The 20329-nt window shown below is 47.1% G+C and overlaps 1 long non-coding RNA gene across 1 annotated transcript; it reads right to left on the bottom strand.

Moving 5' to 3' along the window:
• Nucleotides 1-1284: 1284 nt before the first annotated feature.
• Nucleotides 1285-12282, bottom strand: LOC140261522 (uncharacterized). Its single transcript, XR_011905720.1, has 3 exons — nt 12052-12282; nt 9424-9543; nt 1285-3828 (listed from the first exon to the last, which is right to left on the bottom strand). It is a non-coding gene; the product is annotated as an uncharacterized lncRNA (long non-coding RNA).
• Between the last annotated feature and the right edge of the window lie 8047 nt (nt 12283-20329).

Consider the following 20329-nt stretch of genomic DNA (forward strand, 5'->3'; position numbering starts at 1 on the left):
CTGGGAGTCGTGGTGGGACAATAGCAAGGCTACTGCTGTGCCAACATCTGCTTGGGATAGAGGGACCCTAGGAAGGTCACTGAGCATTGCTGCCAGGCTGGAACAGACAGCCACCCCCACCCCAAAATAAGCCTGCTGAGGTCATCAGTTTCCAACATGGGCTCCATGAGATCAGCAAAGGCAGAACACAGCAAGCAAACACAAATCACTTTGCTCAAGTCTACAAGTTCTCATTTCATTTGTGGCAGCGCTGTATATTAATTGCAACAAAGATCGGGTCCATGGTCAAACCCATCCCCAAAGACTCAGGTTTGGCACGGAGGGCTGTAAGGTTGCTCTGAACTCGTGGAGCGCTTGGTTTGGCCTCACACGCCACAAACGCAGGGCCAGTAAGAGCACCGCCTGGAGCAGCCCCCAGCATCACCGCCAGCAGGGAGGTCGGGACTGTCCGACACTTCTCTCCCCACGCGCTCCCACCAGGCGGCACTGTTCAACCACTTGTGCCTCTAAAAGCCAACTTCTCAGACCCATTTCTGAGAATTAGGCTTCGTTCTAGCCCGTCCTGTCCAGGTCCCCAACTCATGACACCCAGGGAAATACTGAGAGGGGGGGGGGGGGGGGGGGGGTTGTTTTCCCATGGAATTCGGTGCTGCAGCAGCACAGGTGCTGTGCCGGCAGTGCTGTGGGTCCCTGTGCTCCTGCCAGGCGGACACACAAACTGCAGAGCTCGGCAGTTCACTGCTGCTGCTCAGAAAACCATCAGCTGTTCAAGGGCTCCATCCCCAGAGGAGCACTGCCATCTATTAGCCTAGCATCAGATACACCGGTACAAGAACTCAGTGATAAGCAAGCCATCCAGAAGCAGCAGCTGAGGCTGGAAAAGCAGCAACGCTCAGCGCCTCCCTTACTGCCTCTGCTCCATCCTCCGAGTTGCCCTGCTATATCCTAGAGGGTTATGAAGTCCTCTGGCCGCAAGCACCAAGTCCAGCAGCTGTCAGAGCAATGCTAACCCAACAGCAGCATGCAGGGAGCTTCTTCCACAGCACTAGGCACTAGCCAGGGTTTATCTCCTCACCTCCAGAGGCTGAGCACCTGCTGCAGTGTGCAGCCCTGCCTCCAGGCCTTGCTGCTGCTTTGAGGGCTCCTGGCAGTGATAACCAGGGCAATGCGATGGGTCCACAAAAAGTGTGCTCACAAAAACCAAAGTCTCCCCTCCTTCAAATCAAGGACAGGCAATCTCAATCAGTAGCCCTATCCCGGGAGAATCTCTTCCTGCTGCACTTCAAACGAGATTTATAAAACAAAGTGCCAGACAGGGTCAGGTTCTCAGACAGGCAGGCAGGCAGCCAGCAGAGCCACATCCATACCCACACAGCCCAGGGCTTGCTCCCAATGGTGGGAGACACCTGCCATGCCCCTCACCCTTCCATCACGTGTTCACCTTTCTCAGGTTTCACTCAGCTCAAAGTCATTCCGTTTTCTTTCCGAGGGGCATCTTTACAGTCACCTCACATAAAGGATTTGTTTATTCTACACTTTTGGTTTCTTTTCTCTCCCTTCAGTTTCACTTCTCCCCATTCATCCAGCCCCCAAAGGATGAGAACAGGAGCACAGTCTGTCTCAGCTTCTACAGCAGAAGATGGGAAGCTGGGAGTGGGTGGGTACACAATGAAGCCTGTGCCCCCCCAAAACAAACAGGGCAGCACGTTTGGCATCCAAGATTCACCAAACAAAAGGGGATGTTTGCTGATAATGCTGCATAATGCAACAGCCCTCCAGCTCATGCTTGCTGAGGTGCATGTAGGGTACAGAAGGTGCCACAGTTACTACAGAATAGTAGGCTCTGCTCCCACTCTCAAATCAAACAGCTTAAGTGTCCTTCTTCCAGCCTTCTTCCAGCTCATCTCCTGGAGGATGAATAATGGAGCAGTGGTGAGGAACAGAAGGGAGCAGACTGTCTGTTTGGGGTTTCAGGTCAGACAGAGAGGAGCTTGAAACCCAAACTGGCCAAATTAGAAGGAAGCTGTTTATTTCCATCCACCCACAAGTAGCATCACTAGGAAAGAGGCTCTATCATTGCCCTATCCATCATAAAGGAGAAGAGAGACAGCAAGGAATTAGGATCAGTCTTGACTTTCCAAGGGGTTGTAGCCCCACAAAGCCTGATTTTATATCCTCCTGGCTTCAAACCAGTCTTATAATTTACCCTTGCATGCTGATACGAGATGGGTCAAATCTTCAGTCCTTTTCAATGCTCTCTGCACTCAGTGAAGCCTGTTTCGGGTTTTAAACATTAGCTCAGCTCAAGCATCAACAAATCAGGCAGGATCCTCAAAGGTAATTAAGCAGCTAATCAACGTTAAGAAGCTGAGCCTCTAATCGCTCCTCAGAAATACAAAGCGGACTTTTCTTACTAGTTTTCCCAGGCAGAAGAGCAGGATGGAGCTGTACCAGACTGCAAGGGATCGTGCCCAGCCTCCCTGCTTCTGCATGTGGGCTTTCATGCTCCAAAACTGCATCAGCACTTCAGAGACGTCAAAGCAATTCAGTCTGAAGAGGTTCTTTTTCTCTCTATCCATTAAAACCCTGTGAAACATTGCCCAGCTTCAGCTCTTCCACAAAGAGCCACCAGCATGGAAGCCCTGATTGTTCTCTGGTTCCTCAAGAACAAGAAAGAGAAGAAAAAGCTGAAAGCAAGGAACTAGAAATGGAGCAGAAGAGCTTCCTCCTGCACTGTCCAATTTTCCTCTCCAAATTGGAACATCCCTGGTTTTGGTACCAGGCTTATTATTGAACAAAAGCTCCTACATGTCTGCCAGTGACTCTACCTGCACATGCCAGGCCTGCCAGCTGTACAGCAGACACAGCATGGGCCACATGGAGCAGGGCAATGCAGGGGCCTGCTTGCTGTCCGGCAACAGCTTCACCTGACAGCTGTGAATTACCCGCTGTGTACACACAACATTTTCCATTTAAACAACCCTTGAGGCTTTTTCTCTGAGCTGTAATCAACAAATGAGGTGACACTCTTGCCTTCGGCAAAAGAGCTTCTGCCAGGTGCCTGGTAACCTGCCTGCTTCTGTGCATACCTCTGTGCACAGCCAAAAAGCAGCAGCAGAGGCTCCCATTACTGAGCACCATTGCTTTGGGGAGCTGACATTGTACAGAAGTCCCTCAGCCCAGGAGGCATCACCCAGCAGCAAATGCTGGCAAACAGCTCTGCAGTCCTTTCTCTGAAGGCTTCTACTCCACCCAGGACACCAAACCTCGATGATCTGATGTTCAATTACTGCTCTGTTCTTCCAAAGACAAAGTCAGTGCTAAGTGTTTTCTTCAAGGAGAAATCCATAATGGATATTTCCCAGGGTACGATGCAAACCAGCTCTCTGTCCTTGTGGAAAGGCATAGGAAAGAGGCAGTGCAGGGATAGGGTTGACTTTGCCTCTCTGCATCCTTGTATGTTCCCTGGACTCCAACTTCTTGGGTCACATCTGACACTACTGCAGCTCTGCTGAGCCCAGCTGCCTCATTGAGAGTCACAAACAGCCCTCCCAAATGGAATTAGGAGAAAGAAGTGCACTGTGCCCTGCACGTGGAGTGAATTATCAATCCACTACTGAAACTTCAAGGTAAAACTGCAAGAAAAGGACATTTCTAGGGCTCCTCTGGCAGCAATAAATCTTCCAGCTGCATGGGATGGGAGGATGTAATAAATCTGAAATATAAGTCAACAGGAGCATCAAAGCTTGGCCAAATCCAGCTGTCAGTGTGTTGCTGGGGTTTGCAGAGAGCCGCCTGCTCAGCTGCTCTGGGAAATCAGCAGGTAACCTGGAGAAACACAAAGAGCAGCAGGGCTGGGAGCTCAGCCCTCATTCCCCATTCAACACACTTGGATGGCACTCCAAGCCTGGGCTGACACACACCCTGCAACACTAAGCTGCTGTGGAGCACAGGAGAGCAGCAGAAAAGGGAAAGGAGAGGAAAGCTGTGCTCTCCCCAGGAGCATCCTATTGGACACCACCTATGAAAAATCTCTTTGCAACCCTTCGCATGCAAGCTAAACTCATGGGCACAAAGCAGCTGCCCCTTAATACCAATATCTGTAGATCCTGCTCTTCACATTGACTTCCATCTGCCCATACAGGTGAGGGGAAGCATAAGACTAAAGCTCCAAGCTGCATAATCACCTTGTAAGCAGGGATGCTTCTGGATTTTAAGCAAGCCTACACGAGCTCCATCATTTTTATAATAGCCTTTTGTTTTTAACTTTGGTGCCATTCTTGCTTTGTGTTCTGCTGCTCTCACTGACTGAGGGATGTGACATTTCCATAATACACTTGGTTCCTCTGAAACTCTGATCTCCAGGCTGCAGACCTTCAGAAGGCAGTGAGGAGCTACGAGGGGAGGGGAGGCTTCCTTACAGCTCAGTCTGCATCCTCCAGTCTCTGCTCAGAGAGCAGCAGCATTGCTGCCAGCCCAAGGAGGGAAGGGCAGGAGCTATGGCATGCTCACTGCTACACATTCATTATCACAATGACAGCACGCTGCCAAGTTGGAGGGGTATTTTTAGACCGGAGAAAAAAACCTGGGACCTTATTAGAGATTGATCAATACAGAAGCAACACTAATGCTCACAGTGTTCTTGTGTTTTCCCTACACTCAGACAAATGAGGTTTATTTCCTTCCCTCCTCCAGCTTTTCTAGACGAGGGGATTGGTTCTCATCCAGCCCCCACAAGGACTGGGGCAAAGATAGCAGCTCAGAAGAGCAGAGATGAGAGTCCCTGCTTGGACTTAAGGACAGAAGGTTGTCTTCAGAAGGACTATTTTTGCTCCTATCATGGTTACAACTGCAGAGTGAGGCAGGAAGTGGGTCTTGGTGTAAATGTAGCCCACTGATGGCCATGGTGGGCAAACCAAACTCATGCACTCTCTGGGACATCCTGCTCCCAAGGCCAGGGCAGCCTATACAATAAAATTTGGATATATGAACTGGATTAAGTCTCTATGTGGACAGATTTGTCTAGAATTAGAAGCCCATGTCCCTCAGTGCCACATCCCCAAAGCTCTTGGACACCCCACTGCTCTCCTGTGCTGTACCATCCATGACCTGCCTGTGTGCCTTGAGGTGAACCTGAGCCACAGCCGGTCACCCAACTGCCCTGGATTTGCTGCTCCTAGCTAATGAGCAGGCAGGCACACTTGGGCTTTCAGCCCGGTTTTCTACAAGAGCATTTCTGGCTGAGCTGCGCAGACAGATTATTTAACAGAAGGACAGGAGAAAACTGGGAGGGAAGGAAGGATTTAGGCTCTCCAGGGAAAGCTGCTGACAACAAGCAAAACACAACACCCTGGAGAGAGAGAGTGCTCAACAAGAGACTAAGGGGAAGGAAATGTGTTAATGCGATGCATTGCAGGAGCAAACCTGGATGGAGTTCCCAGCTGACAGGTGAAAAACAAAGGGCAGAACAGACCCTGTGGTGCCCAGAGTGGCCATTGGAAACACAGGTGTGGGGCAGAAGGGAGCACTGCCTGCACCAATGGGGCACAGTTCTTCCCAGGGCTGGGGCAGCCCCGCAAGAGGCTGATCTGGGGTATAACCACACTTAATGCTCCCCTCATGGCCATATTTTGCACACAGCAGCTTATTTCACCAGGTCTGGTTTCCACACAAAGCGGCAGCAGCAACAACAGCAAATGCTGAACGCATTCAACAGCGATACATGGAGCTGGAAAGAGTTACTGAGCAGGGCTTATCAAGATAACCAAAGCAGCAACTCAGTTACAAAGACAGAAACTGATCCAAATACATCCTTGGTTTGGCGTCTCTGGGGCAGGGCAGGCTGCAGAACTGAACGTCGTTCATTGCATGCAAGCTCTTATTACAGATGCTATTGGGCTACACACAGTGATTAAGTTCAAAACTACACTACCAACTCACAGTTAATGAACTATTCTAGCTTATGGAACGATTTAGTTGAATGATTTTTCTCTTCATTTTTTTCCCCCCTAGCATAAGCGGGGCCATGGGTTAAGCACAGCTATTCCATCAAGATCAAGCAGGAGAAAAGTAACATGCCTATTAGCATTGGAGCTAAGGGAATAATTAGCCGTACCTCTTTCTGCTCACAGATGGGCTGGAGCACCTCGCCATTTCCTTCTATTTATTTGTGATGGGAAATTTGGAAAATTATTCCTGCAAATAATTAGTTATTGATGTGGGAGTTTGCTTAGGGGAGAGCACCTCCAAGCAAATCAGTCTGTTAGTCAAGGAACATTTGTTGGTTGGGGATGTGCTGCTGCAGCCACGCTGTTGGTCTGCTCTGCATGGCCATGGGGAACTGCCCCAAGTTCCATTGACAGCAGTCAAATGTTCTTTTTCCTTTCAGAGTCTGCTTCTCTCCAGCATAAAAGGTCTGGAACATTTCTTGAGGAAAAAAAAAACAAGCTATTTTATCAATATCCTAGAAACATTTTCCCAGCATTTAGAAGTCATCAGAAATAGCATTAAGATGGATTGGAATTCCTCAACCCAAAGAGCACAGAGAGCTTCAGATGGACACAACTGGGGGCTGAGCTTCCATTTCTGCTCAGTTTCCCACCTCTCAGCGCAGCAGGCAGAGCACTGACCACCAACAGCTGGCATTTACTGCAGCTCAGGTTGCCACTCCCAGCACAGCAGACTTGCAGTCTGCAGTAATTAAAAAGGAAGAACGAAGCAAATTAGCTCTCAGCCTTCAAGAAACCGTGATTCACGCTTCGTTGGGCTTTGTCAAAACGAGCTCAAAGCCAAGAGAACCAGAGCTTTAGCCCATCCTGAAGTTATAGAAAGGAGAACTCCAAGCAAGCTGTTAGCATCCTCTGCATGTCCTGTAAGAGCCCACAGCTGGACTGGCACTGAGGACATGGAAAGAAAGCTACAGCTCCGCACTTGCTGCAAGCATTTGGTGTTCTGTTTGCTTTCTGTCTGCAGGAAGAACAAAAGACTTTCTAAACTCACTAAGCTCTGCATCAACCCTAAAGAGCACGTGGACCAGCACTGCACAGCAGCCCTGCCCTGCTGCAAGGCAAGGAACATGGGTTGGCAGGGGACAAGCTCCATGCTGTGTCACATTTAATAGCAACAAGCTCTGTGATGGGGGACCTTCAAGTCAGCCTGCCCCACACTGTGTGATATGGGTATCACAAAGCTTTCCATGCTGCAAATGGAATGTAAAACAGACAAACCAGCACGGCCACATCGTGGTCCTCCCAGCATTTATGGGAAAGCTGCTTTTAGAGACCACATACAGCCACCTGGTGCAGATTGTCTGGGCTCCTGATTTTAAGTGCTACTTGAGCTCCTTCACATCACTTCTCCTTGCTCATCCCCCACCTCTCCTACAGCATTTCTTCAAATTATAAGCAACAAAACACTCTAAAAGTATTACTTCGTGCTGCAACAATAAGAGATGCCAGTGTGAAACATTTTGGAGATAACCAAATCCAAAGTCACCAGTGCTTGTTAATACAAATGCCTCAAACTGCCCTTAAGCTTTCAGCTTCCCCCCTTCCCACAGCTACAGGCCCACTCTCAGCACCCCAAACAGCTTTAGTGCTTATTCCTTTCAACACTCCACACAAATCAGTCTTACTATGCTGTGATGGGTTCAAAAGAGATCTGCACTTCCTGGGCAGAGGAAAGATGGTTCTGTAGTTTCCTTTCTTAGTTTTAAAACAGATTGTAAAATACAGGGGGGAAAAAAGGAGCTTTAGAAGAGGTAGGAGATAAATGTTTTTAAAGGAGCATCTTCCTCTGCAAGCCCAGTAGGAAAAGCACGTTTCAGTGTTTTCTCTATTAATCTCATCCTGTTCTATTAGTTAATGCTATTAGCTTCATCATCATTACTGCTCAAGATTAACACTATAGGATTTGTCCCTTCAATACCTGCTCCAGGAATGGGATCCACACTTAAGGCATCAAACACACCACTCCCTCCTCTCCTGCATGTCACCCCCACTAGCTGTGTGATGTAACCTTAAACACATTGCTAAGTCAAGCCATGCTCAAGCCTTGCTAAATTAAAGGGGCTCGCTGCAGGGCAATGAAGTGGATAGCTGGAACTGCTACAAAATTGCACTGCTCCTCTGCCCCAGATAAGCTTATCACCAGTGAATTCTGCTGCTCCCTTCCCCCCCACCCCATATTAATGCCTACCATTGCAATAAGGATTCCTACCCACTGCCAAAACTCAATTTACACTATTTACTTTAATGACCTCGTTTGTCATCTTAGCATGTGCATCCACCTCCGGGACTGCAGCCCCGTCAGTCTGCCAGAAGGTCTCATTTACAGCTTGCTCTTTCATTATTATTTTTAAAGATTAAATTGCTTTCATTTCAAGGCAAACAATCTGGGAACTCCCACAGCCCTGAGGATACCAAGACACATTCATACATCTGATCAATATACTTTAGTTACACACATCTCAATCCCAGCTGACTCTCCCCCTCCTCACCACCATCCATCTATTTCCATCACCTTTAACTTTGCTATTGCTCTTAATCCTTGCAAAGGATGCACACCGGGGTATGAGGTTTGAATGCTGCCATAACATTTCAGGTTGGAGTGCCATTTCTCACCCGTGAGCACTCGCTCCATCCATGTGTCTCCTCCTGTCCCTGCCTCCCATTGACCAAATGGGACAAAGCACATCAAAACAACACAGCCACTGCTCTCCGTTTCCAGGATCATTTACAAAGCAAACCAGGCACCATCTGCAAATCCCAGTATGAAGCTCAACCAGAGCAAACAGATTAACTGCTAGGAAAACCAGGGCTAGGTGAGCAACTGAGAATCACAACACAATCCATTCCTTCAACATTTCAGCATGCTTTTCTCAGGGTAACAAAAACCTCTTCTAACCAAGAAACATCAATCAGACCTCCCAGAAAATAAGTTCAGAACTCAAAGTTCTTTCAGAGCTATGGAGCTCCCTTCAGCCCATACAACAACATGAACTACCTCTGTCTTCCTTCCTACAAAAGCACGTATCACAAGCAGCAATAAACACTGCAGCAAAAACCTTCACTCCTCCTATTAGTGCTTTCCAATATGCTGAAGTGTTTCTCCAGAAGCTTTCCCAGTGAAACAAATTGGTCCCAAACTAACAGTACTTGGTATTCAGACACAGAGTTGTCTGTGCTTGATGCATCTCCTAAATACACCAAAGCAGAAGCTTAAGGAACATCATCTCCTCCACATCTATTTGGGTCAGACATAAACGTAGTTATTTTCTACAGAAAAACAGCCTTTGCGTTTCTCATCAATATTTATACACACAGCAGAAACAAAACTCTTCCCGATCGTATATAACGATAAGTTGGCAATTGAACAAACTTAAAGGTTATGTATACAGTATAAAGGCGTATTTATCTTACTTACAGTTAGATGCTCACAGTTCGGGTACGGCAGCAGGAGATGGAAGATATCAGAGCTCAGCCTTCCCTGGGATCCCTGAGGTCGTGCTCTGGGCATCACATGAAGAGAGGAGCAGCAGCAAGGCTGAGGAAAAACAAATAACAATTGACAACATCAGACCAAGGAAACCAACACCAATTTGTCCAAGGCCATTTGCTAACACGGGAATAATATAGCATCATCAAAGCTCTTTGGAACATCAGGTTGTGCCAGAAAGAAGCAATCATTTTGGAAGCTATGCAGTAAAATAACAGCCTTTGTGCTCCTGTTGGTTTGGTTTTTTTTCCCCTCCTGCTTTCCTTTGTGTCCATTTTATTTCCCTTCCTTAGTGTGCTCTCTGCAGCAGCACACAGCACTGATACCCACATTGTTGCCTCAGACCTGAGGCTGAAGTGAACAGACTCTCATCCATCTCAACAATTCCTGCTTCCCAAAGAAGCACAGATGGAATACTGATAAAAACAACAGGGTGGGAACCCCACAGAATCCCCATGTGGAACAGGAAAAACACCTATCCCTGCTGTTGTAAAGGTAGGGAAACCGAGGCACAGGCTGGGGACATGGCTACAGCACAGCCCTTAAAAGAGGGCCTAGAAAAGACCCAGAGCTGTGGTTTGCAAGGTAAGCCACCCACAGAGCCTCAATCATCCCATGAGCTGAAAACCCAAGATGGAAATTTGGTCTGAGCACGTCTGTTTCTGCAAAGATCATCACATTCAATAAGGCAGGCTTTTATGGCGCACTCTGTCAAAAGAGCTTCCTGAACCATTTAGTGGGGGGCAAAGGCTCTTTCCGAGAGGCACAGACCTCTCACTTGGCACATTCTGACACCTCCTAACTGCAGAGAGGAATATTTGTAGTCACGGCAGATAAACGAGCCGTGGACGGGGAACACAACTAATTTAATAGCATGAATTATTTACACATACATTCACGAAAGCCATCTTGCTACACAGCAGTCCCAGCAGCAGGGATTATTAATTTATAACTCAACTACAGCTACGTTAAACAGAACCAGGCTTCCATAAAGCCTTAACAGCAGCCTCCAACCCCACATTAACTGCATCTGTCAGGCAATGAAGAAATGCCCACCAGTTTCAACCCACACCCAGACCTATCTGCTGTGCCCACACAGTACATCCTCAAGTAGGATTGGCCTTTAAAAGCCATTAGCTTCCAAAATAGCATGCTTTCTCTTCTTTAGAACAGCAGTGCCAACACACCTCAAACCAGACGTGGTTTTAAGTCCCAGTTACTCAGTCTTGCTCCTGGCCAAATACTTTGTATACTTAAATCCTGCTTGAGTGTATTGTACCAGCTGCACAGAAGCCTCCACAATGTAGGCATCCTTCCAGCATCCTATTTATCCTGATAAACATGCTAATAGCTGGACTGCCTGCATCTTCATGTGTCTTATTCACTTAATAGATGGCTGAGGCAGCAAACTAATCTTCATATAGTAGGAATTCACTTCCCATTAATGACTAGAAACCCTTCATAATGCACTGTGATCAACCTGAAATAATTTCATCAAGCCAAACCTCGTGGCAGAGCTGACTCTGCTTTTAACTCCTTGTGGAAGATCAAAGGACTGGAAAGGGAGGTCGGACTGCCTGTTTGTAATGATACAGAGAGCTGCTGCTTTCAAGAGAGGTGCTTGGTGCTTCCTGAACACACAGGACAGAGCAGAAAAGGCACCCAAAGACATTCACTGCAGCAAAGTGCAAGAAGGAAGCACATGGCAAGGCCAGGTGTGTCTGATGTAGGGCAGGGCTGTGAGCAGGTGTGGTTGATATCTAATCAGCTCGTTAGGCCAGGCATGTGATTGTTTCTGCAGCACCCGAAAAGCCAAAGAAAAAAAGCAATATTTTTTTCTTATTGCTTTTTGTGGGGGTGCTGTTACAGGCCTGGTCAGCAGCTGATGAGATGAGAGAGGTTTGCAGGGAACGGACAGGACTCACAGTAGAGATATTGCACTGCAAGTTTCCCCACGGACACATTCAGAGATTTTAATCGTTACCTTTCTGCTCTGTGCTTCGGCTTCTTCATCTTTATAAGTGGGGATTCTGACAGCAGACAGCCACGTGAAGTACTTGGAAATACTAAACTGTAAGACCTGCTTGTTGTATATGGGCACACCACAAAGCACACAGCCTACTAAAGGAGGGGTGGGGGCAGGAGGGGTTTGGGGGCCAACAGGTCAGTGTTGTTCCAAGTATCACAGCTCTGGAGCAGAGCACAACTCTTCCAGACTCCCATGCACCACATATTTTAGTGCACAAAGTGGGTTCACTTAACAAGGCAGCTATCAGCAGTGACACAACATGCATCGATTGCTGTTGGCTGCTAACATAAGCATCATACCCCATAAGAAAAGGCAGCATGACTCTAGAACATAACAAACCATTTTAAGGAACAACAACAGGTTCATAACCCACAGCTCTTCTACACCACAATACAGGGCAAGTCCTGCCTGGCACCCTCAGGACCACACAACTATGCATCAGAGGCTTCAAACCTCAGAAAGAAACCAGCCCTCCTTCTGCAGAGCACTACAAGGTCATCATGCTCACCCTGCCCATCTCTCCTTACCTCCCATCTCCTCCAGGGCTGTTGCTTCTTTTCTTCCTCAAAGAGGTTGAAGGTTCTGAACCCTTCACAAGGGCACAGAGAGCTCAGAGCAGGAGGAGCACACCACGTACAACAGTAGATTCCATTGCAGCAGAGCTCCAACAAAACCAAATCCATGACAGAACAACAACCACCTCCTGCTCCCTCACCAGCTATCACCGACTTAATGAAGCCTCCTGAGCCCCTGGGAGGGGTAGGAGCCCCAGAGTGCACCGCTCCTGCCTGCCCCTCAATGGCCATCTGTGTTGCTGGGGGCCACAGCTGAAATCCACCAAAACTAATTGTCAGCTTTACTGAGGAGTTACAAAAACATCCCTTTAGTTCCTGACATCCCAAAAACGAGTGAGCTTTTATGTATTTTCTATTTATCCACAAAAATTCAGGTGTTTTTCTTTTTTCCTTTTCCCCTATTATTTTCTTTATGGGATGCCAGGGAAGGAAATAAATGCGTTTTGCTTTTGAGACCCGGTTCAAACATGTAATGAAAACCTGGAAATCATTCTTCCATGAAAACAGCTGCTTAGGAAAAAAAACCCCAAACCAAAACAATTGTCTTTCAGGAAGAAATGGTTTCATTAAAGAAGAACAAAAAGATACAGTGGTACTTTCAAGTGAGAAGCTGGAGTCTATCCCCAAATCATATTGAGTAGCAACCCCAGCCAGAGGGATGTAATTTCTTTGTTATCCTCACTAGTGCCCACGCTTGCAGCAGGCAACGTTCCCAGTGGTACTTCTGAGTTGCCAGCAGTACTTTGGTTAAGAAAAGAAAAAAACCTTCTGTCTGGCACACAATCTGTATTCCTGATTTCCAGCCACGCGTTCAGGATTTAGCCCAGCTCAGAGCTCAGCTGGGTCTTTCCAATTTGTACTGCAAAGGATGCTGAGCTGTGATCCCGACTTGTGTGATGCCAGCAGAGCTGTGCCATACAGGATGTTGGCTTGGGGACTGTTTAGGACCTGTACTTCTATAGGAGCTACGCAGGCAGACACTCCCTGGCTAAACAGACACTAAAGAGAAGTGTGAGCAAACCATTTACCACTGTATAACATTAAGAAAATTCCTGAGACAAGCTCACACCATTAGGGATAGGTCAGACTGACTCCAGAATGCTTTATTGTACACATTGACCCCAGCAAGAAATAGCAGGAGGAGTATTTATGAGCCAGACGAAGGATGGGAAAGGGCAGGTTAAGTATCAGGAAGTTGCTAATGCATCTGTTCTTCAGCTACAATGGGTAATGTGTGGGGAGGGGTGAGGGGGAGCAGCTATGGACTGACCTTATTCATCTGCAGCTGGGAAAGAGCCCTGAAACAGCATTTCCATCTAAGCTCTTTTAGTAATGGCCACAGATGAGGTCTGGATTGGCAGCACGAGGCAGGTGAAGCTGAATGTTAATAAGTGGGGCCTGGAAACAATCTCTGCCCGCAGAGTTCAGATCTAGCTTGTAACTTTGCTCACACAAAGGACCTTAACGTGGCTCAGTACAAAGCCATTTTACTATTGAGTTGCAAGCATTGTATTTATAACTGCGATAGCAGCGTGCTCTACTCAGGACTTAAATCCTCTTCTATTCTGAGCCATGCAAGAAGGGAAAGACAGATTTCCCACCCCAGCTGATTTACAATTTAATCAGGCTGCTGCTGTGTGGAAGCCTGCAGCACGCCAGCATCAGTCATGAGAATAAGGTCTGCCAGTGGGACGAGAGCGTGCTCCTTCAGTTGTTAATCATAAAAAGCTTTCCAGAAATTTTAGAGCTTCCTTCAGAGCCATGTCCCTAAAGCAGGGAAGTCTGGGGCACCTGTAAGCCTTTAGTCAGCCATTTCCTTAGCCCTGTTGTCTGTCAGTGTACAGCTGACAGCAAGGTGGTCCTTCCAACATGCTGCTCTCTCAGCTTCAGAAGTGCTCATCTCCTTCACTGATGATTGAAGTTCTGCTCTCCCAGTTGCCTGTCCCACATTAAAGGGGTTTCCTGCGGCTTTGACAACAATCTTCCTACTTCCAAGGGAAAGCTACTGCAAGCTTCGTTCATATGAAATTATATAAGGGAGCTAAAATAGGAGTTACTCGGAGATGGAAAAGGTAGAAGCTCCAATTTTGTATCCTACCATGCATGCTGCAAGATGATCCCTAGAGAACCAGCTCTTAGACTGCATTCCACTGCAAATGTCTTCAGGCATTACATCCAGAATGGTTTCCCTCAGTGGAATATTCTGAGCCTAATATGCCCCTTGCAAGAGTCACTCTGATGTACTGACTATGGAGCGGAGAGAAAACACGTACAAATTTGTGTGCATGACAGAGTCTGTGTGCATGCACAAGCAGGTCTGAACACATTCATACCCAAATAGCACGGCAACAGGAACTGTGCCCTTCACACTGTGTATTAATGGTCACTCCACGCAGCATGTTGCTATGCAGAACCCAGGGGGCTGCATGCTGCATCTGTCTAACTCCTGGTGAGCGTCGCTTCAGGCAGCTGTTCGAGGGATATAATTAAAGCTGGTCTCCAGATCCATAAATCAAAGAGAGAAAGACCTTGAAAAGGAGGATAATAGAAAGAAAAAAGACTTAAAAGTATGCCCTGTGCTGTATAATACCCAGATAGGTTCTTTCCAGACACAATTGTGTTCCAGAAACAGTGTGTTGAGGCTGGGGAATCCAACTGGGGGAAGTATTTAATCTCCATGTGTCTGTGGGCCTTTGAGTGCTTTGCTCTGCTGTTAAATCATAGCTCTCCTCTCCTGCATGGCCACCCAGGGAAAAAGCAGAAGATGGCAATGCTCCAGGGAAAAGCTGGTGAGCTGCTGGAGATGTGACTGCCTATGAAAAAACACCAAGGGAGAGAGCAGCAGGGAGGTTTACTGCCACAGCCCAGATACACAAGGATCCTGTAATTAGAGCCTCCCTCACCACCATTAATGTTTTATCAGCACGGGTGAAGTGGCAGAATTGGGAACAGGGAGATAACCCATCTCATAGGAAAGGGGAAACTGAGGCAGGAGAGGAGAAAAGTCAGCACAAGTGCCAACATGTGCCCACAGCCATCCCAAGAGTCCTTGCCATGACACTCGTATCTGTTTTTCTAATGCCTGAACTCATCCTCCCAGAGGCATTTGCTGGCTCTCATACACTACATGAGCCATGGGGATGACTTCTGAGATCACCACAAGACCTGGGAGTTGGATGCTCACAGCCCCAGGATGGGGTGAGGTGGCTCAGGATTCAGATGCCAGATGTGCATTTTCAGCAGCGCTGTTTTATTGAAGGCCATTGAAGTCTGAGCTCTATCAGTTCCCCATCTGGAAGAGCCATGTGAACGCATCTAGCTGCTTGCTCAGAGCTGACAGAGAAGGGAAATTCAAATATGAGTAATGTTTGCAAACTAGTACGTGGGTTGTTTTTCTTCCATGCAGACATCCATAGAAGGCTTCATTATTCCGCTTTAGGCTGAAATCAGCTCTCTTTAGCGATTTCAGCTGAGTAACATTTGCCACATGACACACGGAGTGTAGCAGAGGTTCAGATTCCACGAATGAGAATGAATGCAGGAGAGACGTGGAGTTCTGAGCAGCTGCAGGTTAGATGAGGCCGTTTTAAAAATAAAAGATCCTGCTCTGCTGTGTGCAGAATGGAATGTGGGTCTGCTTTGGGGACAGATTCATGGGAGCCTATCTGGAATCAAAGCAGAATTCTTAATGAAACAAAAGCGAGGAGCTCTAAATTTAGATGCTCTATTAATGCTTTTAAAAGGAAGTGCATCTGTAGCCATGGGCTGTCTGAAATTTCATTCACAGTGTTTGCTTCCACCGGGCCAAATCTCAAAGCCATTGAAGGCAGTGGTAAAACTCCTACTGATTTCAATAGGTCCGTTGCTTGGCTCATGTCTGCTGTCCTTGCCCTTCTTTGGTCACCCATTTGGGAGATGGCTCTGCATGCCTACATGGCGGAGTCTGCAGTTGTTGATACTTGTAATTCCATTTTATGCTTCAGCCTTTCTGGAGGCAAAGATAGCTTAGAGCTTGCACAGTAGCTCACCGAGTGAGACAGCAAAATAACCAGCAGGGCGAGGACTGTAAATCCAAAGGAGATATCTATCTTTTGAATAGCAGGTCTGCTAGTCTAATTCTCTTTGTGTTGCAAAACAAGCTTCTCCATGACACTCCAGCTACATTTGCATCAGATGTGCCATACATCATACAGTAATACAGACATGAACTGTGACTTGCCTGGCAAATTGCATTCTGCTTTCGATACGCCGATCTCTGCAGGATATGAATGTATAAGATCTGTGGGTTGAAGGCATTATTGAGATCTGTAGTACGATGGTTGTACATGAGAGATGTTCGTATCAGACCCTTGCTGCAGCGTATTGCTTATTCAAGAAGCCTGATTTATAAATATTTCACCTGAGCAGAACCATGGCTCTTTAAAGCCATGCACACAGAACTGCCTTGCAGTGCTAAAGGGTGATCAAAGAGATCCATGAGATGCAGGTGAGGGGCTTGAGAGCTGCAGCTCTTCCACAATACTTCCAGAACCAAAGAGGAGCTGAGCTTTTTATTGGGCCAGTAACAGATGATAATCCCTCATTTACTCTCTGCTCCAACTAAGTACGTTATGTGATAGGCAGTGGTTAAAAACTCTCTCTTCTTCCTCATAAGGTCAGGATAATCAGACCGATGCAATAATAAAACACCAACCTCACTCCTGTCAATCACTGCAGGTTTATCAGCTGCAGACACCTCTTGCTGCCAGCAGCTTAGTTCTATTTTTACTGTGCAAATGCTTTCACACCTCAGCTTCCATGCGTGTGCCACTCTGTGCATTGTTCACACCTTGGTTACTCTTCACACCTCTCAAGGGCCTCACAGATAGGCGTGAAAGGATTCCTCCTCTAGGCAGCCATGTGCTCTGATGGAGAGGGAAAACAAACGGAGCCAGGGATGCTGTCAGCACTTTGGGCTATTGAGAGGGGACAGGAGAGGCCTCCTTTGTTCTGGTGTGAGTTTACAAGCAGCGAGGGAGCATATCTTCATGTCAGTCCTTCACAATCACTGCCCGTTTTATCCCTTCTCTCTTTGCAAACAGTTTGGAGTTAAAGCTGTGTATGAAGAGCATCCTCTCAGCAAGGACCCGGATTTTTTGGGTGTATTTCACCCAAGATGCAAATTTCCTGCAGTTTTCTGCATCTGACAATTATGGGGGCACAACCTTCCAGCAAGGCATCGATGTGGCTGGACACAGATACACGACCAACACAAACTGTCTCTAATATCCAACCTGAACTTCCTCAGCACAGCTTAGAGACATTCCCTCTCATCCCATTGCTGTTACCAGGGAGCAGAGGCTGACCTCCAGCTCACTACAACCTCCTTTCAGGAGCTGGAGAGGCAGTGAGGTCTCCCCTGTGCCCCCTCTTCTCCAGACTGAGCCATTCTGTTCCCTCAGCTGCTCCTCATAAGATGTGTGTTCCACAACCCACAGGCTTTAGGGTTGCCCTGCAGGACACACCACCACCCCATCCATCACCAGTTGCTGCACCAGTCAGATGTGTTCAAATTGTGGCTCCTAACCCAAATGTAGCCTTGGGAATATTCCCAGCGCATCCATCTCAGTGACAATTAGCCATGAAATATGACTCCCCTTGATACCAGTTTAGAGTCTTTCCAGTAACATCGTACTTCATCACAGAAACGTGCACTATTTAAAGTAAGAGGGCCACATATTTAATTGGAATGGAAATAAATGTGCATGCCAAATATAATCTGACTTTAAATAATCACCCCGGCATTTAAAACCTATCAGTTTTCCTCTTCCACCTCAGTTATTAATAGCAGAGGTGCAAAAGAAATCAAACACTTTCCCTGGGATGAACCATGCTGATGGGTGGTTGGCCAACCCGCGTGCTGCATGCTGGGCTCACGAAGGGCATCAGAACATCACAGAACATCACGTACAAATGCTTCACTGAATCCAGCCCGGCTCTGATTTGCCACTCCTAAGAACAAATACTGCCTAAAAATAAACCTGTGCGTTCCTGGTTTTCTTCCTTTCTTTGTTTCCCTTCTCTCTCTTTTATTCCCCCCTTTCTCTCTTTCCTTCTACCTCCCCACCCTCCTCTCTTCTTCCCTGTGCTTCGTGCAGCCTAAAGATTCAGAAGGAGCTCTCCTGCCAGCATTATCAGGTCAGGGAGCTCCCTGCACGCAGGGCTCCACCACGGTAAAAAGTTCACTTACTAAAATTACTGATACAAGAATGAAATATTTATGAGCCGGGCTCCTTTCGCCATCAGTTTACAAAGACTGTAATTTCATCCCTGTGACAATCAGCAGGCTGTGTAAGGAGTGATTCACTGAATTGACTCGGATGAGGGAAAGGCTGCCTCTTTCTGCCAGAATCACGACAGGATAAATGTAGAATCTATTTCCAGCTGGAAAACAAATAAACAAATTTAGAATACCCACAACAATGGCTCAGAGACTACAGACGACATGATGGACAGCTATGGGAGCAGCAAAAAGGGCTTTCCTCTCCCATCCCTTTCTCCTTGAGAAGAACAAGGGGCACAAGGAATTTATAAGAGCGCTGTTTCTTGAACTCCCACTTCTCATTCCTCCTAAGGGATTGTTACAAGCAGAGCATCAACCCCCTGCGTGTCACAACTAAGGATTGCTGACTCCATCCTCATCCCCACAGAGAAGGGCCGGAATTTCTGGATGTGGTCATTTTGGAAACCTAATTGCTCACCTTAGGAGAGGCATCAGAGCAGACTCTCCTCGTTCACTTGAGCGTGAATCTCACTCGTAATTATTGAGTCCATTTTGTATTCAGCTCCTACTCTCCCTCACGCAGAGCCACATCAGCTTAAGTGTTCTCATCTCATTTCTTCCTTTCCCACAATTCAAATCTTTCACATTAGCAGAGATGGGGGAACCCTCTTTGAAATGTATTATTCCATTGAACGTTTCCAGCCAGGTTCCATTTTTCACGGTCTTTATTTGGATCAATCACATTAAGAGCTGATGTTGCATTATTTAAGCTTTGACAGGCATGGAATTAAGATGCAGGTTTATTCACTTACAGCAAATGTCAGAGCAGAATTAGATGATCACTTCAGGGATTGAACCAAACCACTACGACTGCTGCTTTTCCATGCAGCGAATGTTAGCATTTTTGGACATATTTTTTCCCTGGGTTCTTGTGGCACGAGAAGTAACTTTGTGGGAAAAAAAAAACATCCTGTTCTCTTCTTGAGTGCAAACAACCTGTTACTGAATATTCAGTACTGAAATGTATGATAGCAGGCTGGGTACTGACATAACAGAAAGCGCCCAAGGTAATGCGTACCCACACAGGAACGGAAAGGACTTATGCCTGCGGGCAAGTCAGCTTGTCTGCTGCAGAATGCAGTCTTGTCTGGCTTCAGACAGTTCTGTAACACCACGTTGATTTACAGCAGCCAGGACAGCTCTCCCTGGTACTTCAATTCTCCCATATAAAGCTGGGTGCTCTTGAAGGGCGGTTATGGGAAGGACAGAGCTCAGCACACACTGCCCACAGCTCCAGGGCACAGCTCTGGGTATCGGCACAACTTGGCTCCTGCTGATAACTCACTGCACTGAGTACTGGGTGATACCCTCAGATGAGGACAAAAGCCTTGGTCATGAATAAAGCAACTTCCTGAGGGCCCTGCAGGATGATGGATTCCCACTATTTGGATGAAATACCCAGACACAGACATTTCTATTACTTGATGCATTGCAATGCAGGTCATTAATATGTCTGTGAGGGACAGTGGTGGGTGCTGTGATGGGAAATGACAGCTGCCAGGGGGTCCATCACCTCATTTAGAGCTGGTCCCTGCTTACCTTGGTTCCAGCCCCTGGAAGATGCTCCTGTAAAGACCGATGTGCCTTGGTAATGAGTGGGTTAATAAGCAGCTATCTGCATTTTCCTTCTTTGGAGCCGAGTTCCCCCTCCCCATCAAGGCCACAGCCTGTTTTTCAGCACGGATCGTATCTTTCCTACTCAAGAGGTCACAGATTGTCAGCCTTGTTTTAATGAGCTGTGTCCTGTGAATTTCACAGTCACTTCAAGTCTAATAAGGGAACCCGCAGGGGTAGTGTTTTCAATTTGCTCTTCTTTCCTGGAGAGTTTGTACCATACATCACATGTAGTACTTCACAGCTGGTGAAAAAGGAAAGAATCAGCTTGTATTCCCTATGCACGGATTTTAC

This window comes from Excalfactoria chinensis, chromosome 21 (assembly GCF_039878825.1).
Source record: "Excalfactoria chinensis isolate bCotChi1 chromosome 21, bCotChi1.hap2, whole genome shotgun sequence".
NCBI lineage: Eukaryota > Metazoa > Chordata > Aves > Galliformes > Phasianidae > Excalfactoria > Excalfactoria chinensis.